Source organism: Malaclemys terrapin, chromosome 3, assembly GCF_027887155.1.
Source record: "Malaclemys terrapin pileata isolate rMalTer1 chromosome 3, rMalTer1.hap1, whole genome shotgun sequence".
In the NCBI taxonomy this organism is placed as follows: domain Eukaryota; kingdom Metazoa; phylum Chordata; order Testudines; family Emydidae; genus Malaclemys; species Malaclemys terrapin.
Genome location: NC_071507.1, coordinates 13,047,347 through 13,062,131, shown reverse-complemented (window position 1 = coordinate 13,062,131; position 14,785 = coordinate 13,047,347). Strand labels below are relative to the sequence as shown.

The 14,785-nt window shown below is 39.7% G+C and overlaps 1 protein-coding gene across 3 annotated transcripts in view; it reads right to left on the bottom strand.

Annotated features, from left to right (window-relative positions):
- The window catches only part of MACROD2 (mono-ADP ribosylhydrolase 2), a 1,284,297-nt gene that overhangs the window by 851,315 nt on the left and 418,197 nt on the right, over positions 1–14,785 (bottom strand). The window lies entirely within an intron of this gene.

Here is a 14,785-nt window from a genome sequence, read left to right as displayed (position 1 = left end):
TCTGATTTCTCTTATATTATATAGACCATTCAATCTCACTGGACTATTCAGTACCTGCATTATTTCTTGGGATTTTATGTTATGTTCATCGATTTGAGAATTACAACAGCTATCTTGTTTTGACACTTTTTTACATTTGTGAAATACTCAAAAGTTAATTAAATCATAATTACAGAAGATTGCAATAGCAGCTAAGTATGCAAGAAAACTAGTACAGTTCATGGATCTCATTGCCCCCAAGAGTCAGCAATAAGAATCTCAGCAGTAGCAGAATATAAAAATACAGGCACAGCATTTTTGCCATCTCAACAAGCAATCAAAGAAATCACATGGTAATTAGCGAACAGAGTAGAGGAAAGGACAGTATAAAATAAGGGAAACATTAACTGAATCAAAGAAGTAGTTGCCATGTGACATTAAGTCAGCAGCAGTGTCGAAGTCCCATCAAAAGAAAACTGCAGAGCCACCATTGCTGGTGAAATGTTTCCCATATAGGTTCAGATGTGATGTTAACACAAAAATAAATAAATAAAAGCAGAATAAGCCAAAATATAAAGGCTGTAGGTGTATGCATATTTATGCACACAAAGTAAAAACATATTATATATGTACTATGCAGTTGTTGCATTCAGATGTAACCAGTTAAAAGTTTAAGGGTCTCAGGGATTGCAGGTTTGGTGGCACTGTTCTATGCAATGATGAAGAGCAAGAGACGAACAGGATTTCAAGAGCTTGCACAAGAGATGTATACATTCTATTCTCTGTGCAGTTCTTGGAGCTTCCCGCATGGTGTCATACGGTGGCATGGCAGGGCTAGATTGGATGGATTTGTCACTATGCAGAGCCACTGACTGTTCATTGTTCAACCCCTTGAAGCCAGAAGAGCTTAGGGAACTCTTGAAACCATGAATGGAAGATTTCTTCCCCAGCACTTCCCTGCCAGGATACAATCTATATTCAGAAGGATTGTGAAGAGTATGGACTTGGTTCTCATGGTGTTGAACATCTCCATAAGATGCTGAATGCCCACAACACCAATGAAGTTAGATCAAGTTGAGGGCACTTAATACCCTTGCAAGACTGAGCCCTTATTGCATTTTAGAAATTTGATTGCTCTCTTTGATGTGCTTTCTGCCCGTGTTAGTATTCAGACAGCCCTGATAAAAATGTATAAATGATTCCTTTTAATCATCCTGAACATATTCCATTAAATTTCCAACACGTCATTTTGAAGAGTTTTATACTAATCAATGAGAGAAAATTCAAGAATTCTGTTTTGTAACGTTTCTACTGAAATGTTCCACAGTTGTCTCATTCAAAACAATATCTATAAAATGTGTGTCAAAAAGGCCTCCAGCCATAAGCAAGTTGTGTGCTACTTATCATAATACTGGGTAATTACTGCTCCATTGTCCAGCTATGTTGGAAAAAGGACAGGAGAAGCTGGATTTAGTTTAATTAGATGGTAACTTTATTCTTACATGTCTGGGAGTAACTGGCAGATAAAAGTGTGCAGTGCAGGTAAGTCTATAATCATTTCAATATATATCTGAGGGGGGCTTCTGTCAGCCCCTCCTCCTTATCCATCCAGGTCCCCAGCCAAACCGCTGCTGGGACCTGACCAGCCCCCCTACTCAAATGAAGATTAATGGGGGGCTATACAGGAGGGGGTATTGGCTCCCTCCCGTACTAGTCATAGGAGCCTTGAAACCCCCATTTATGCTCCTTTAAAGAGTATTTCCTTTAAATCCTTTACCAGTCCATTTTATCTGGTCACCGTATCCCTTCTGTACAGAGTATTTGCACTGGACATCTGCCCCACATTTACAAAATGAGCTGTAACATCATAGCCTAACTCCTGTTTTACGTTCACCCCAGCTAAGCCCCCCCAACCCGCTGTGGGGACAAAACCTGGTATTTCACCAATTCTAGGGGGGGGAGGGAGCTGTTTCACCTAGTCCAGGTAAAAGAGGGCTTGGCTTTTCCTGAACCAGCATGGACCTATATAGTCCCTCCTTTTCCGATCACCTAGTGTCCCCACGCTGACCTGGTCTCCAACTGCAGCAGAAAGTCACACCCTGGCTCTCTAGCCCTTAAAGGGGTGCACACATTTTCCAACAAGCCAGACAACAGCCCCCCACTGCTTAATATGCAGTGAGGTCATTACCAATTATAGTCGCTTATAATCCAAGGCTCCCTACTCCCTAGATAACCTAAAAATGTCATTTGAAATGCATTTTTAAAACCTCCATTCAGTTGACTGAGATGCTAATATAAAAACTTAAGTTTATAACCCGTGGGGAGTGGGAAAACACTTCAGATGTTTCCAGCATTCATATTAATGTTATTTAATTGAGGAACTCCCACATTTTCCCCATCCAAGGATCAGTAAAACCAATACACCTTGTGACCCCAAACATTTTTTGTAAAAAATAAAAAAAGTCTTTACAACATTAATGCTTCATCAACTATCAAGATAAAATGCTATTCTGAATTATTAATCCTTTCCAGTATTATGTCCTGATTCACAAAGGCACCTAAATTCACTTGGCGCCCAAGTTACCAAAGTAAAAGTTTCCTAGGCGCCTACATTTCAGCTTCTGGGTGTGCACACTGCTGCATCTCTCTGGGCATCTGGATGAATCTCTCTCACCTGAAACCAACAGCGATTCACAAACCAGGGAAGATAAGCATTTGGCTCCCTAAGGCACAAGCAGGACCTGAGCCAGTTAGGCATGCTCAGAGGTGATCCTATCAGATCAGGTCCCATTCAGAATCCAGCCAGAGGAGGAAGTGGGCTGTGTGCCAGGGCCGCCCGGGCGGGGGGGGGGGGGGGGGGGGGGAGAAAGTGGGGCAATTTGCTCCAGGCCCCGCAGGGGCCCCCACGAGAATAAAGTATTCTATAGTATTGCAACTTTTTTTTTATGGAAAGGGCCCCCAAAATTGCTTTGCCCCAGGACCCCTGAATCCTCTGGGCGGCCCTGCTGTGTGCCCACCTTATCACTTTTAGCCCAGTGGTTAGATTTCTTGCCTGGGATGTGAGACACTGTGGCTCAATTCCCCAGTCTCTGCCAGAGGGAAAGCAGAGATGTGAACAGGGGTGTGATACCTGTCAGGAGAGTGTTCTAACCACTGAACTATGGCATACTCTGATATGGGGTTCCCTCATTCACTCCTACTGAAGCTGTTCCACTGTGGACAAATAATAGAAAAGTGGTTGGAGCAGGGGGATTGGACTCCAGGGTCTCCTACCTCCCAGCAGGGTGCCCTCACCACTGGATTACAGAATCACTCTCACATACACTTGCTCTCTCTCTGGATAACCATCATTGGGATAAATGGACACTGCAAATTTTATATAATTTCTAGGTGTGCTTTCTTTTTATATATAACATCATAAAGAATTATCTGAACAGTTACTACTGCTGCATTAAAAATCATCATGCTGAGTGGAAAATGTGAATAATGCAAAACATCATTTTACAATTAGCTGTAGGTCTATCTTTAGTAAAAAAATATTCTGTAAGATTAAAAATAAAGTGTGATAATTCTCATTGCAAAAATATATGCAATGAAACCTACTGCCAAAATGAGAACACACTGCATAATATAAAATATCTGGCAAAGACAGGAGTGGCTTGGCAAATTTGAATGTGATACTTCAGTTGCTGTTAAAACACGTCTTAGCTATTTTAATTCAAAAATCATGTACAGGGCATGCATAGAAGATTTATATGAGATATTTCATTTTCTCTAGGAGTGTGCTGACTGGCAATGCAAGCTAGAGTGAAGTAAGCATTATTAGCATAACTTAATCAAAATTACAGATAATGGTGACAAGTCAGGAGGGAAACACGATGGCCAAAGATATACTGTTATTGTACAGAGATGGAGGAAGAAATGTGCATGGTAATATTGGCATACTGCCATATTACTTTTTTTAATAAAAAGATGAAGACTCTTCAACATATTGGTTTAAGACACTTCAGCTGTATGATCAGTTTGATCTATAACTAATCTGCAATTCTGAAACAGATTTGTTTCACTCGTTTGGAAAATATTAACCATTCACCACTGTTTCTCTCCTAGAATCCTTGTATACAACTAATTGTAAAAATTCAGATAATTAGGATTAAATCTGATCTAATTTGTATCATGTGACAAAGATCAATTATCACAAAGAGTCACTTTCTTCTAACATTGAACAAAAGCTTCATTACAATAAGGAGAACGGTGTTATTCCGAAAGCTATTCTGTCTCTCTCTGCTTCACTGGCGAGCTTCTGCATAGAACCTTCCGTAGGCACCTCCAGTTGGCTTTCTACTACAGATTTAAGGAAACAGTGCACATAATGTTACCGACTGCCTTTGTAAAGCACTTGGCAATCTATGGATGAAAAGTGCTAAGTAAGAGCTAGGTATTATAATCCAGACACATCATTCCCAAATTAGCATATGGATGAAGAAAGTCCTGCAGATCAAACTGTCAGCTTTATGTGATAAGAAAGCATACAAGAGTCAAAAGGGTGGAACCTCTCTCAGAAATGTAAGCTGCATGTTGGACGTGCATTCTGGCACAAAGACATCTACTTACACTTCGCTTTTTGTTTGCTTGTTTCAACAGAAATAATTTGCCAAAGCTGTCAAAAAATTATTAAATGTTTCAGTCCAACCAATCTGCATTTCCAGATAGAATTCACAGGACTGTCCCATCTCTGAGACAGAAAAAGTAGTTTATAGACAAGGCAAAGTTTTGGTTATCAGCATGATTGTTGATAGATATGACCTAAATATGTCACCTTCCGCTATAGCCATTAATTAATTTTCATGTCATGAATTCAGATTTGACTCTTACTTCAAATAGTTAATGTCTGTACAAAACTTTGAACATATAAAGCACAATAAAAAACAGTATTTTTTTTAAAAGTATCACCCCTCTATTTTTCATTTAAAAATATTAGCAATCCCATCTATAATTTAGGACCCACAAGAGATAGTATTTTTTTTCTTAATGTTCCTGGAGAAGTAGTTAACTAAGAAAAACCTCTTCTCAGTGCTAACATGATCAATGGGATGAAGTGCACAACAAGGAAGTAAACTGTTTATTTTATTATTGATTGAAAATCACGGCTTAAGAGAAGTCACAAAGGCAAAATCATTTTGTAATGGAATTTTGTTTTCAGGCTTTTGAAAGTGTATTAAAAACAATGAAGTTTAAAAAACACCTATAAAATGCTATCATCACTGTCCTTTTATAGTACACAGTAAAGAACAATAGAAATTTAACACTTCACTCATGAATTCTTTTTACAGTAGCTGTATGCTAAAACTTTATCTGCTCTTTGGAATTAAGCGGTTAAAATTATATAGCAAACACTAGACAATTTACTGATGTACAATGTAGGATAAATGTATTTACAGAAAATCTCTTAAAGCTGCAAATGAAGCAAAACCACAGAAAATGCAGAATTAAAGGTGCCATGGGATGCTGTTTAAAAAAAAAAAACCTCAGCAGATCTAGCCTCACAATGCAGATGGTAATAAAAAATGGTAAAGTAATCAAACCCAACAGCGAAACAATACAAAACTCAGGGGAAGGACTCAAACTTCTTTTCTGACCTTGTATATTAAGTCTGGATGAGCTGGAACTCACTGTATAAACAACATAGCCAGTAATATCATATAATATATTTTAAAAAGCTACACATTATTCCCCCCCAACTCTTGCTTTTCAGTTTCTTTCCCAGATTTACATTTGTCTTCATCAGGAAGTTCACAAGATGTAATTAGAAAAGTTACTTGTAGGTGTTGTGTCTGTCATGCAATACTGTTTTCCCACATGAATGGTAGGACTGAATATAAATGGTTGCTTTAATGATTATATCAGATGTAGCCAGGAGGGGCAGCAGGGAGTTGTTTTGGCAAGTTTATAACACACTTGTAGTGCAATCAGAACTAGTGTTCACTACAGAACTCCTTAGGGGAAAGGGGCCATATGGAAACTGAAAAAGAAATGATCCCAGTTAGACAAACTGGTAGAGCATGTCTGGGAAGTTCATCAGCATCAGAGCGAACAACAGAAGCTGACTACAATACAAAAATTATTTCCTAACATTGATTATTTTAATTCCCATTGACCAGCCCAGAATGATTCAGAAGATGAGAAAAGAGATAAAAATGAAAGGACCAAAACCACAATTAAAACTGAGACTGTCCGAAACAGGCTAGGTTTTAAAATATTGGATCCAATTCTCCTCCTTCACACAACTCCACTGAACTCCATGGTTTTACACAGGTGGTAACTGAAATGAGAATTTTACCTATAATCTTATATTAAAAGAACCTTCATACGAGATGTTACCACAATGCCACTGTCACTTTGTTGTGCCTGGAACTTACTGGGATAATGATAGTGACAACTGGGCACCAAAGAGAGCTATTTACCAATGCTGTAAGGGATTTAACTGAGTCAAGTCAGAAGCAGGAGCAATAATTAATGAATGAAGAAGACAAGACTCATCAGAGAACACCAAGCAGGGGAAGACAGCAATTTAGGGAACCCGGACAGCAAAGGAAGACATCAGGCAGAGAAAGGGGATATAACCACATAGGGGGAAAGGCCCAGAAACAACAAATTTCTATATAGCGGAAGAATAAGTGCAAGAAGTGCCCAAATAAATCTGTTAGTCTTTAAAATGCCACCAGATTCCTTGTTGTTTTTGTGGCTACAGACTAAGATGGCTACCCCTCTGATACTAAGGAAAATAGATCCCTCTCCTTTCACATTTTGACTGGTGAGTTTTTGTTATATTAGAAAAATGTTTTGCCATATCAAAGATATGGGGAAATTTAAAAGACATGCAAAAATGGAAAAGCTGCTCTGCAGTGCCAGAGATCAAATTGCTAACTTATTTGAAAGAAAAGCAGTGTTCCACACAAAAAGCATTTGTTTCATCTCCCCCTTAGGGTGCCATGTTTTTCGGTCCCAATGCTGCACATCCAAATATGTAAACAGAGTTATAATGTCAACTGAATTCACACTTTCATCAACCCATTCAAACAACATAAGGGCTCAGTGAAACATGGGTCTTGTAAACTGGTATGAATGTCACACTTTTGGCAGTAAAATACAACTAGGAAACACTCCAGTTGAATCTTTCAATGTTCTTCCCCATCCAAGAACCTGACATTAAGACATGTGTGCAGGAATCACATTCTTCCTTTAACTGTCCAGACACCTGACATTTCATTTTCTCTTACAATTGAGAATATGGGGCAGTCAAGACCTTAAAAATATTGAATCCATCACAAGAAAAACAAGATGTAAGGACCAAAAGTCTCAACTTTGTTTCACTGTTTCTTTTTATGTTTTTCTGGAGACTGATTTCAGTAAGAATTGTAAAGAGATTCCTATTCTGAAAAACTAACAGGTCTTGGTCCCTAATCTGATGCACTGCTACAGACTAGGGACCGAGTGGCTAGGCAGCAGTTCTACAGAAAAGGACGTAGGGGTTACAGTGGACAAGAAGCTGGATATGAGTCAACAGTGGGCCCTTGATGCCAAGAAGGCTAACGGCATTTTGGACTGTATAAGTAGGAGCATTGCCAGCAGATTGAGGGACGTGATCATTCCCCTCTATTCGGCATTGATGAGGCCTCATCTGGAGTACTGTGTCCAGTTTTGGGCCACACACTACAAAAAGGATGTGGAAAAACTGGAAAGAGTCCAGCAGAGGGCAACAAAAAGGATTAGGGGGCTGGAGCACATGATTTATGAGGAGAGGCTGAGGGGACTGGGATTATTTAGTCTGCAGAAGAGAAAAATGAGGGGGGATTTGATAGCTGCTTTCAACTACCTGAAAGGGGGTTCCAAAGAGGATGGATCTAGACTGTTTTCAATGGTACCAGATGACAGAACAAGGAGTAAGGATCTCAAGTTGCAGTGGGGGAGGTTTAGGTTGGATATTAGGAAAAACTTTTTCACTAGGAGGGTGGTGAAGCACTGGAATGGGTTGCCTAGGGAGGTGGTGGAATCTCCTTCCTTAGAGGTGTTTAAGGCCCGGCTTGAGAAAGCCCAGGCTGGGATGATTTAGTTGGGGATTGCTCCTGCTTTGGGCAGGAGGTTGGACTAGATGACCTCCTGAGGTCCCTTCCAACCCTGATATTCGATGATTCTATGATAAAGGAAACATCACAACATGTAACCTAGAATCAAAGACAAAGGATTCCCTCTTGCCCCACCATGCCAAAATTTAACTTTGGAATGAATCATACATAAGTACCTAATGTTCCTGTAGAAAGGCAGGGAGTTTGATGAACTGTGATGGATAGAATATCTGTCCTATCTACTTTAATGAGGAAAACTGTTAGTTAAGTTTCAGCATGCATTTAAAAATTTGTGGCAGTAAATGCAGTTTTGTTTTAAATTAAATTGTTATTTAGGCAGATGGTGTCTTGGGATTTGCACATTACGGTGGAAATACTGCACTCTTCAGTCCACACGAGTATCCCTCCATCCCCATTCAATGTAGATACCAGTAGTACATTCTATTTCAATAGTGCCTTTCCTTTGGAATGAGCTTCAAAGGAGCACTCTCAGAAGGAGCATGTCTATTTATCTTCATGTACAAATTCCAGACCCTATCTATTGGCAAAAATACAACATTCACACAAAACCTCATTTGCTGTCACATCCTTAATATTTAAATAAGTAATAGAGGACACTTCCTGTTTACTGAGGCATTAATCATATGGTAGGATGGATGAATTCAATGGTCTTTGCAGCTCATTAACCTATAATATATTTCCAAGTTAACAAGAACCACCATCAAATTCATCTACAGAAATATTAAATTAAATACTTAAATTCTAAACAAAAGATGAAAAAATTGCAAACCCCCAAACGGGCAGTATTAAAAGAATGAACTGAGGAGAGGGGACAGGCAGACAGGCCTTCTCCTAGGTTCTGATGCTGCACAAATGCAGAATATGAACATCTTTCAAATGTATAGAAGCATATACATCTCTGTCCCCCACTGTCAGCCAGACCTTCTGACCACGCCACCAGTGTGAACACAAATATATTGTAGTTAGTTTGACAGGAGTATTGCTCGCCTGCAAGGAGTGAAGAGAATGTCAGCAGGGAAACAAAAGGTGGGGTGAGTGGTTTGTATTGTTTTAAATACTTTCCCTACTCACTGTTTGATAGCACCATTTTCTTTTACTTTTTGGCATTTTTCCCCTTCTCTTTCCTGTAGTCTTTGTAAATTTTACTACTTCAGGTGAATGGGTGAGAGATTGTAGTGGCCATCTCTGTTACTAGCAAAACATTTTGAAAATTTTGAGTGCATGGGCCAATCATGGAAAATGGATGATAGTAGCCAGAGTAGAGATTTGCATGTTCATAGTACAGTTATTAAGCAGTAATCACAGTGATTATACAAATTTATTCACTGTGATTGGCTAATGGTTGTCAGTCACAGTTCAAGGATTCACAAAGAATAGATTGAGAAATAATTGTACCGTGATTCTGCAAAATGGAGCCCCAACAACTAATGTGTTTTCCCCGCAGTCTGACAGGCTGTGACAATTTCATTCCAGGATAATTGGAAATGCATATTGACACCTAAATACGGTGTCAAAAAATCAACTCTTTTCCCACTGAAATCAAAGGGAAAGAGATTCGCTATCTTCACAGAGACATGGTTGATTGCATGAAGTAAATGACAGCTACTCACACACAAGTCTTTGCAGGTTTGGGGCCCTAAATCTTCAGTATAGATGATGAATAAACATGATGTCGCTACACAGCAAGTCACTAAAGAATGGGGATTTTAATTATAGGGATGCAATATGGGGCTGCGTCAGGCACCTGACAAATGGAAGCAGCCATTGCAGAAACAGGATCCATTAGAATCTTCTGAAGCTGAGACAGGACAATGCGGTTACTCCCTCCTCTGAAGATATCTTAGGGTTTGGGCAGCGGGGAAACAGATTAGTCACACTACCCATCTCTCCAAAGACAGAAGACGAAGCAGGCTAAAGAGCCATTCTATGAAATCCTGGGAGAAGAGAGGGAGCCCAACTGGACAATTTGGAGGCAACTGAAGTGATATGGGGGGATAGTTGCATTTAACTGAACAACTCCACCTCCTGAAAAAAAAATGGTAGCGCTAAGGAGAGTGGGGTGCAGATCTGGTGGAGAGGAGTTGTGGTTTCAGGTGTCACAGTATTTGAGTGTGTCATAGTATTTTTAAAAGAATAACCTCTCCTTTGTCTGTGTCTGCCTGTAGAAGAAGTAGCTTGACTGTTCACAGGTTGAATGTTGGTATTATGTTCATGAGAGTGGGTCTGTTGGGAGGAGGAGAGTGAAGAAAATAATGGGGGAAGGTAGAGTTGCAGAAATGATTTATGTATTTAGTTCTGAAAGCCCCTGGGAAAATTCTGTCCCCTGTTCACACAAGCCTCCCCCTATTGGTCAATTATTTCATTGTTCTGAGGGAACGCAGCTGTCATGATAGGTCATGGTCATGCAAAGAGATGCAATTTCTTATGTAGCTAGGATCCATCCCAAGGAGAGCTGTTGATATTAGGATAGAAACTTGAACTGGACTCTGAATTCAGTGGAGCCACTGCAGAAAGCAGTGGGATGATGTGTTCATGGTGACATATGTTACTAAGCAGATGTTTTTTTGTGCTTTGTACCAATTGGCTCTTTTTCAGGGTGAGCAGCTTCCTTCCTAGATGAGAGTTGTAATAATCATCGAGTGTGGAAAGTCTTGAGTGCATGCATCACTTGTCCAGCTCTGTCTCTCATTGGATTTCTTATTTAGGCTGTATGTTGGAGAAATGGGTTAGCTTAGTTAGCCACCATGGCACATAAGGCATTTGAAGGGACTGTAAGAACACTGATGCTGAGAGCCATAGGATTATAAAAAGAGAGATTAAGCTCCAACATCAAGAGATGTTCTTGCTTGCACTAAGGCTTACAGACTACAGGGATATTGAGAAGTATTTTAGAGCGGTTTGCTTATTTCTTGGATTGTTTTCACTTGTTTTTCCTATAAACCCCTGAAAAAAGAATAACTTGGTTGAGGCTGCTTCTCAGTTTGTAATTGTAGAAAGAACTCCTGAGTTCAGTGTGCTGTTGAGCTAAACACACTGATGCTATTCATCAGATAAGGATTGACTAGCAAGAAGATGAACCTGATTGCACATATTACCATGTACGTAAGGTAATAAACATTTGGAGAAGAAAGGTTAAGAAGATTTTACTATAAAATTATGGCTAAGCAAGGTTCTTACATACAAGATGTTTTACAAAAACATGTGATCCAATTACAAGTAAAAATCTCAGTCATTTTGTCCCTGCACTGAGAAATCATCACAAATTAGTGTGACAAAAGTATTTGTGCAACCCAGCCAAGTGTCAAGGCTGGGCTGTGAGCAGCCAGAGCTAGGAGTTGTAGCCAGAGTCTGCAGTCATGAGACAGGAGTCAAGAGTGAAGCCAGGTCAGGATAGCAGAGGGTCAGAGGCAGAAGCCAAACTGAAAGTCAGGAACCATAAACCAGATGCAGTCCAGAACAGGGTGGAGCCCTGTTTAGACAGCTCTGTTCACACTGCTGGCTTAAGGAGGGCCAATTTGGGACTCTGCTAATTAGACCTCGGGGGGTGGAGACTCCCACTGGGACTTGTATTTATGAGTCCCAGTAAACCAGGTGGAGGGTTACAGCATGGCTGCTCTCATGAACCTTGCAGGCCTAGGTTCAAGACCTGTGGACCATGACACCAAGACGAATGAATTGCAAAGAACAGTTTAAAAGACCAACGTTTAGACAGAATCATTGTTCATCAATAGTCTTGTAGCCATTGTGTTTTCAAGCAGCACACAAAAAATGACTCTCAGAAAACTAAATGCAATTTGCACAGTAAACAGTCTTTTGTATTGATATGCATTCATATCACAAAATAAACACAAAAGAGAAAGGAAAAGGAATTTATTGTTTAGAGAAATCACTAACAATGCCTTCACTTTCATCACAGAATCTCAGAGCACTACAGAAATATCACCAGACCCCTATGATACAATAAACTAAGTCAGAGGTAAAGAATAAAACGGGACCAAGGAATTCTCATGCCCCATTTCCTGCACTAAGTTCTCGACATATTGCCTCTGGCAGTGATGTTTCCTTTAAGGGGAAAACTAGAAGAGAATGACATTACCTGGGAACTTCTAAGGCATATCTATTCATAAAGAGGGAAATGCAAGTTGATCTCAATATCATCCTTGACAAATAAGAACAAGTGGCAGGCTTTTCATTGTGTGTGTGGCGGGGGAGCAGAGTGGGAGAGGGGGCAGCAGGGAAATCTTTTAATCATGAGGCCTAAGTATTGTTTTGCTGCATCATGATCACTCTTGACCAAAAAAGGAAAGAAAAGAAAATTGAGTTAGGAATATTAAATGACAAAAGCAATTCTTGCTCCATTTAGATGAAAAAATGAAAATTCAGAAGCAGAAGAAAATTTATATGGGGAATTTGGCAAAGCGGTGTTCAGGATCCCAGCTTTCCTCAGAAAATGCACCCTACAAGGGAAATGTTAATACTGTTTATATAAAAAGACTTAGACACATTTTGTTAGCTTAAAAGAAAGTCAAGACTATAATTAATAAAGGTATTACAGACCTGTGCTAGCTATGATCCAGCTTTTATTACATATGTCAGGGGTAGGCAACCTATGGCACGCGTGACAAAGATGGCACGCAAGCTGATTTTCAGTGGCACTCACACTGCCCGGGTTTTGGCCACCGGTCCGGGGGGCTCTGCATATTCATTTAATTTTAAATGAAGATTCTTAAACATTTTAAAAACCTTATTTACTTTACATAAAACAATAGTTTAGTTCTATATTATAAACTTATAGAAAGAGACCTTCTAAAAACGTTAAAATGTATGACTGACACGCGAAACTGTAAATTAGAGTGAATAAATGAAGACTCGGCACCCCACTTCTGAAAGGTTGCCGACCCCTGCCATATGTGGTTCCTAAGAGGGAAAAAACATACTAATCAGAGTTTAAAATTGCAATCCAGTAGTTTGAGAGTGTGAAGTATGTCATCCCAGTCAGATGGCTTTACTTACCAGTTCAGTAGGTCTGGTAGTTCCCTCAAACAACCTCATGTTTGTCCTTAATACTATTAAAGGACAGGGAATAAAACTGGAGAACTGTTACTCTGTGCAACATTATTTTATGTATTATTTAGTTTAATATTTTCTGGCAGTAAACACAAAATTAAATTGTAACATTTTCTTTCAGAGAACACTGTAGTAATTTTGGTGTTGTAGTCAAACCGTAAAGTGTAATAGTGTACATACAAAAATCCTACTGATCAGCAAGCAAAAATATGTAATTATAGCCCATGGTGTGCGACTCTTGGCTGGTATTTTATTGCATGCTGCTTTGTAAGATTTCTTCCATGCCAAAACAAAAGAGGAAAATACTGAGTTGTTCCTTCCAGTTGTAGTGGGGGTTTTTGTTTTGATTTTATTGACATTTATGAAGTGATCTCCACGTATAACAAACAAACCAGAACTGCCAACAATGAAATATGTAACCTACAGTAACTAATGAATAAACAAGGCAGATGTTACAACACTCCATGGGTCCGTAATCTACTAACTGAATTTTCTAGAAGTAATTCTGAATGTTGAATTTATCCAAAGCAATTTTAGTTTTCTACAGTAAGAACAATATGATCTAAATAATGCAGGAAGTGCACGGTGGAATGAAAATCAATACAGAAAGTAAAAAAAAAAATGGTTCTACGATTATCCCAGTAGACTAATAACAGTAAAGGTATTTCCCACAAATACAAATATGCTACAGCAAATTCAAGGGTGTACGTCTGTATGTGTATTTAGAAAGTCTTACAAACAGACTAAATGCAATGAACCACTTATTTTGATATTATTTGTAGGCAGAGGCAAGCGTTCAGCTAAGAGACCATGTGAGGTTACAAAATGAAAATAAAGTGGGGATGCCACTGAGGTAGGCTCTGAGGGATACCAGGAATAGCATGTAATACATCAGGGCCAGAGGGCAGCAGGAGAGTGATTTTTTCTCTTGTTAGTAGGTGGCCTTGTTTGTCCCTGATGAGAGTGTTTGTTGGTGTCTGCCATTTACCACTGATAAATGGTGTCATGACCTGTCACTCAAGTTCCTGAGGTCCGGTTCCTGTAGTATTCCTGTTCCTGGCACTTGTCCCTGAGATCCTGGTTCCCGTCTGTGTTCCTGTTTTTATTCTCCTGTCCAGGGTCTCTTCCCCCTTGCTGTTCCCATTTCTCTCGATGCAAAATTTCCTTTTCAGTAAGCCTGAGTCCTTACTGGGATCTAGCATCCCTGAGTGATAAACAGGTTGACAGATTCTTAAGACACAAGTTGCCTTGGCTCTCCCAGGTTTTCTTACACAGGCTAAAGATCTTAGCCTGGGACCATCATGTCTCACAGTTCAGCCTTTGTTCCTCAGGTGTTTTCAGGTGTGTTGTTGTAGGGAGAGTGAGGAGATGGGAGGTATCTAAGCCCCAGAATGATAAGAGCCTTATTCCCTGTAGACTAAGGAGATGTTACTACAGGTTAATTAGAGCACCTGGAGTCAATTAAGGCCCCGCCCGAGACCTAATAAAAAGCCCTGCTTCAGTCAAACAGGAGGAGGGAAGGAGAGCTGACTGTAGTTTGGAGGTATACTGGTGTTGACCAGAGGATTAGCGTACCAAGGGAAGGGAGACCA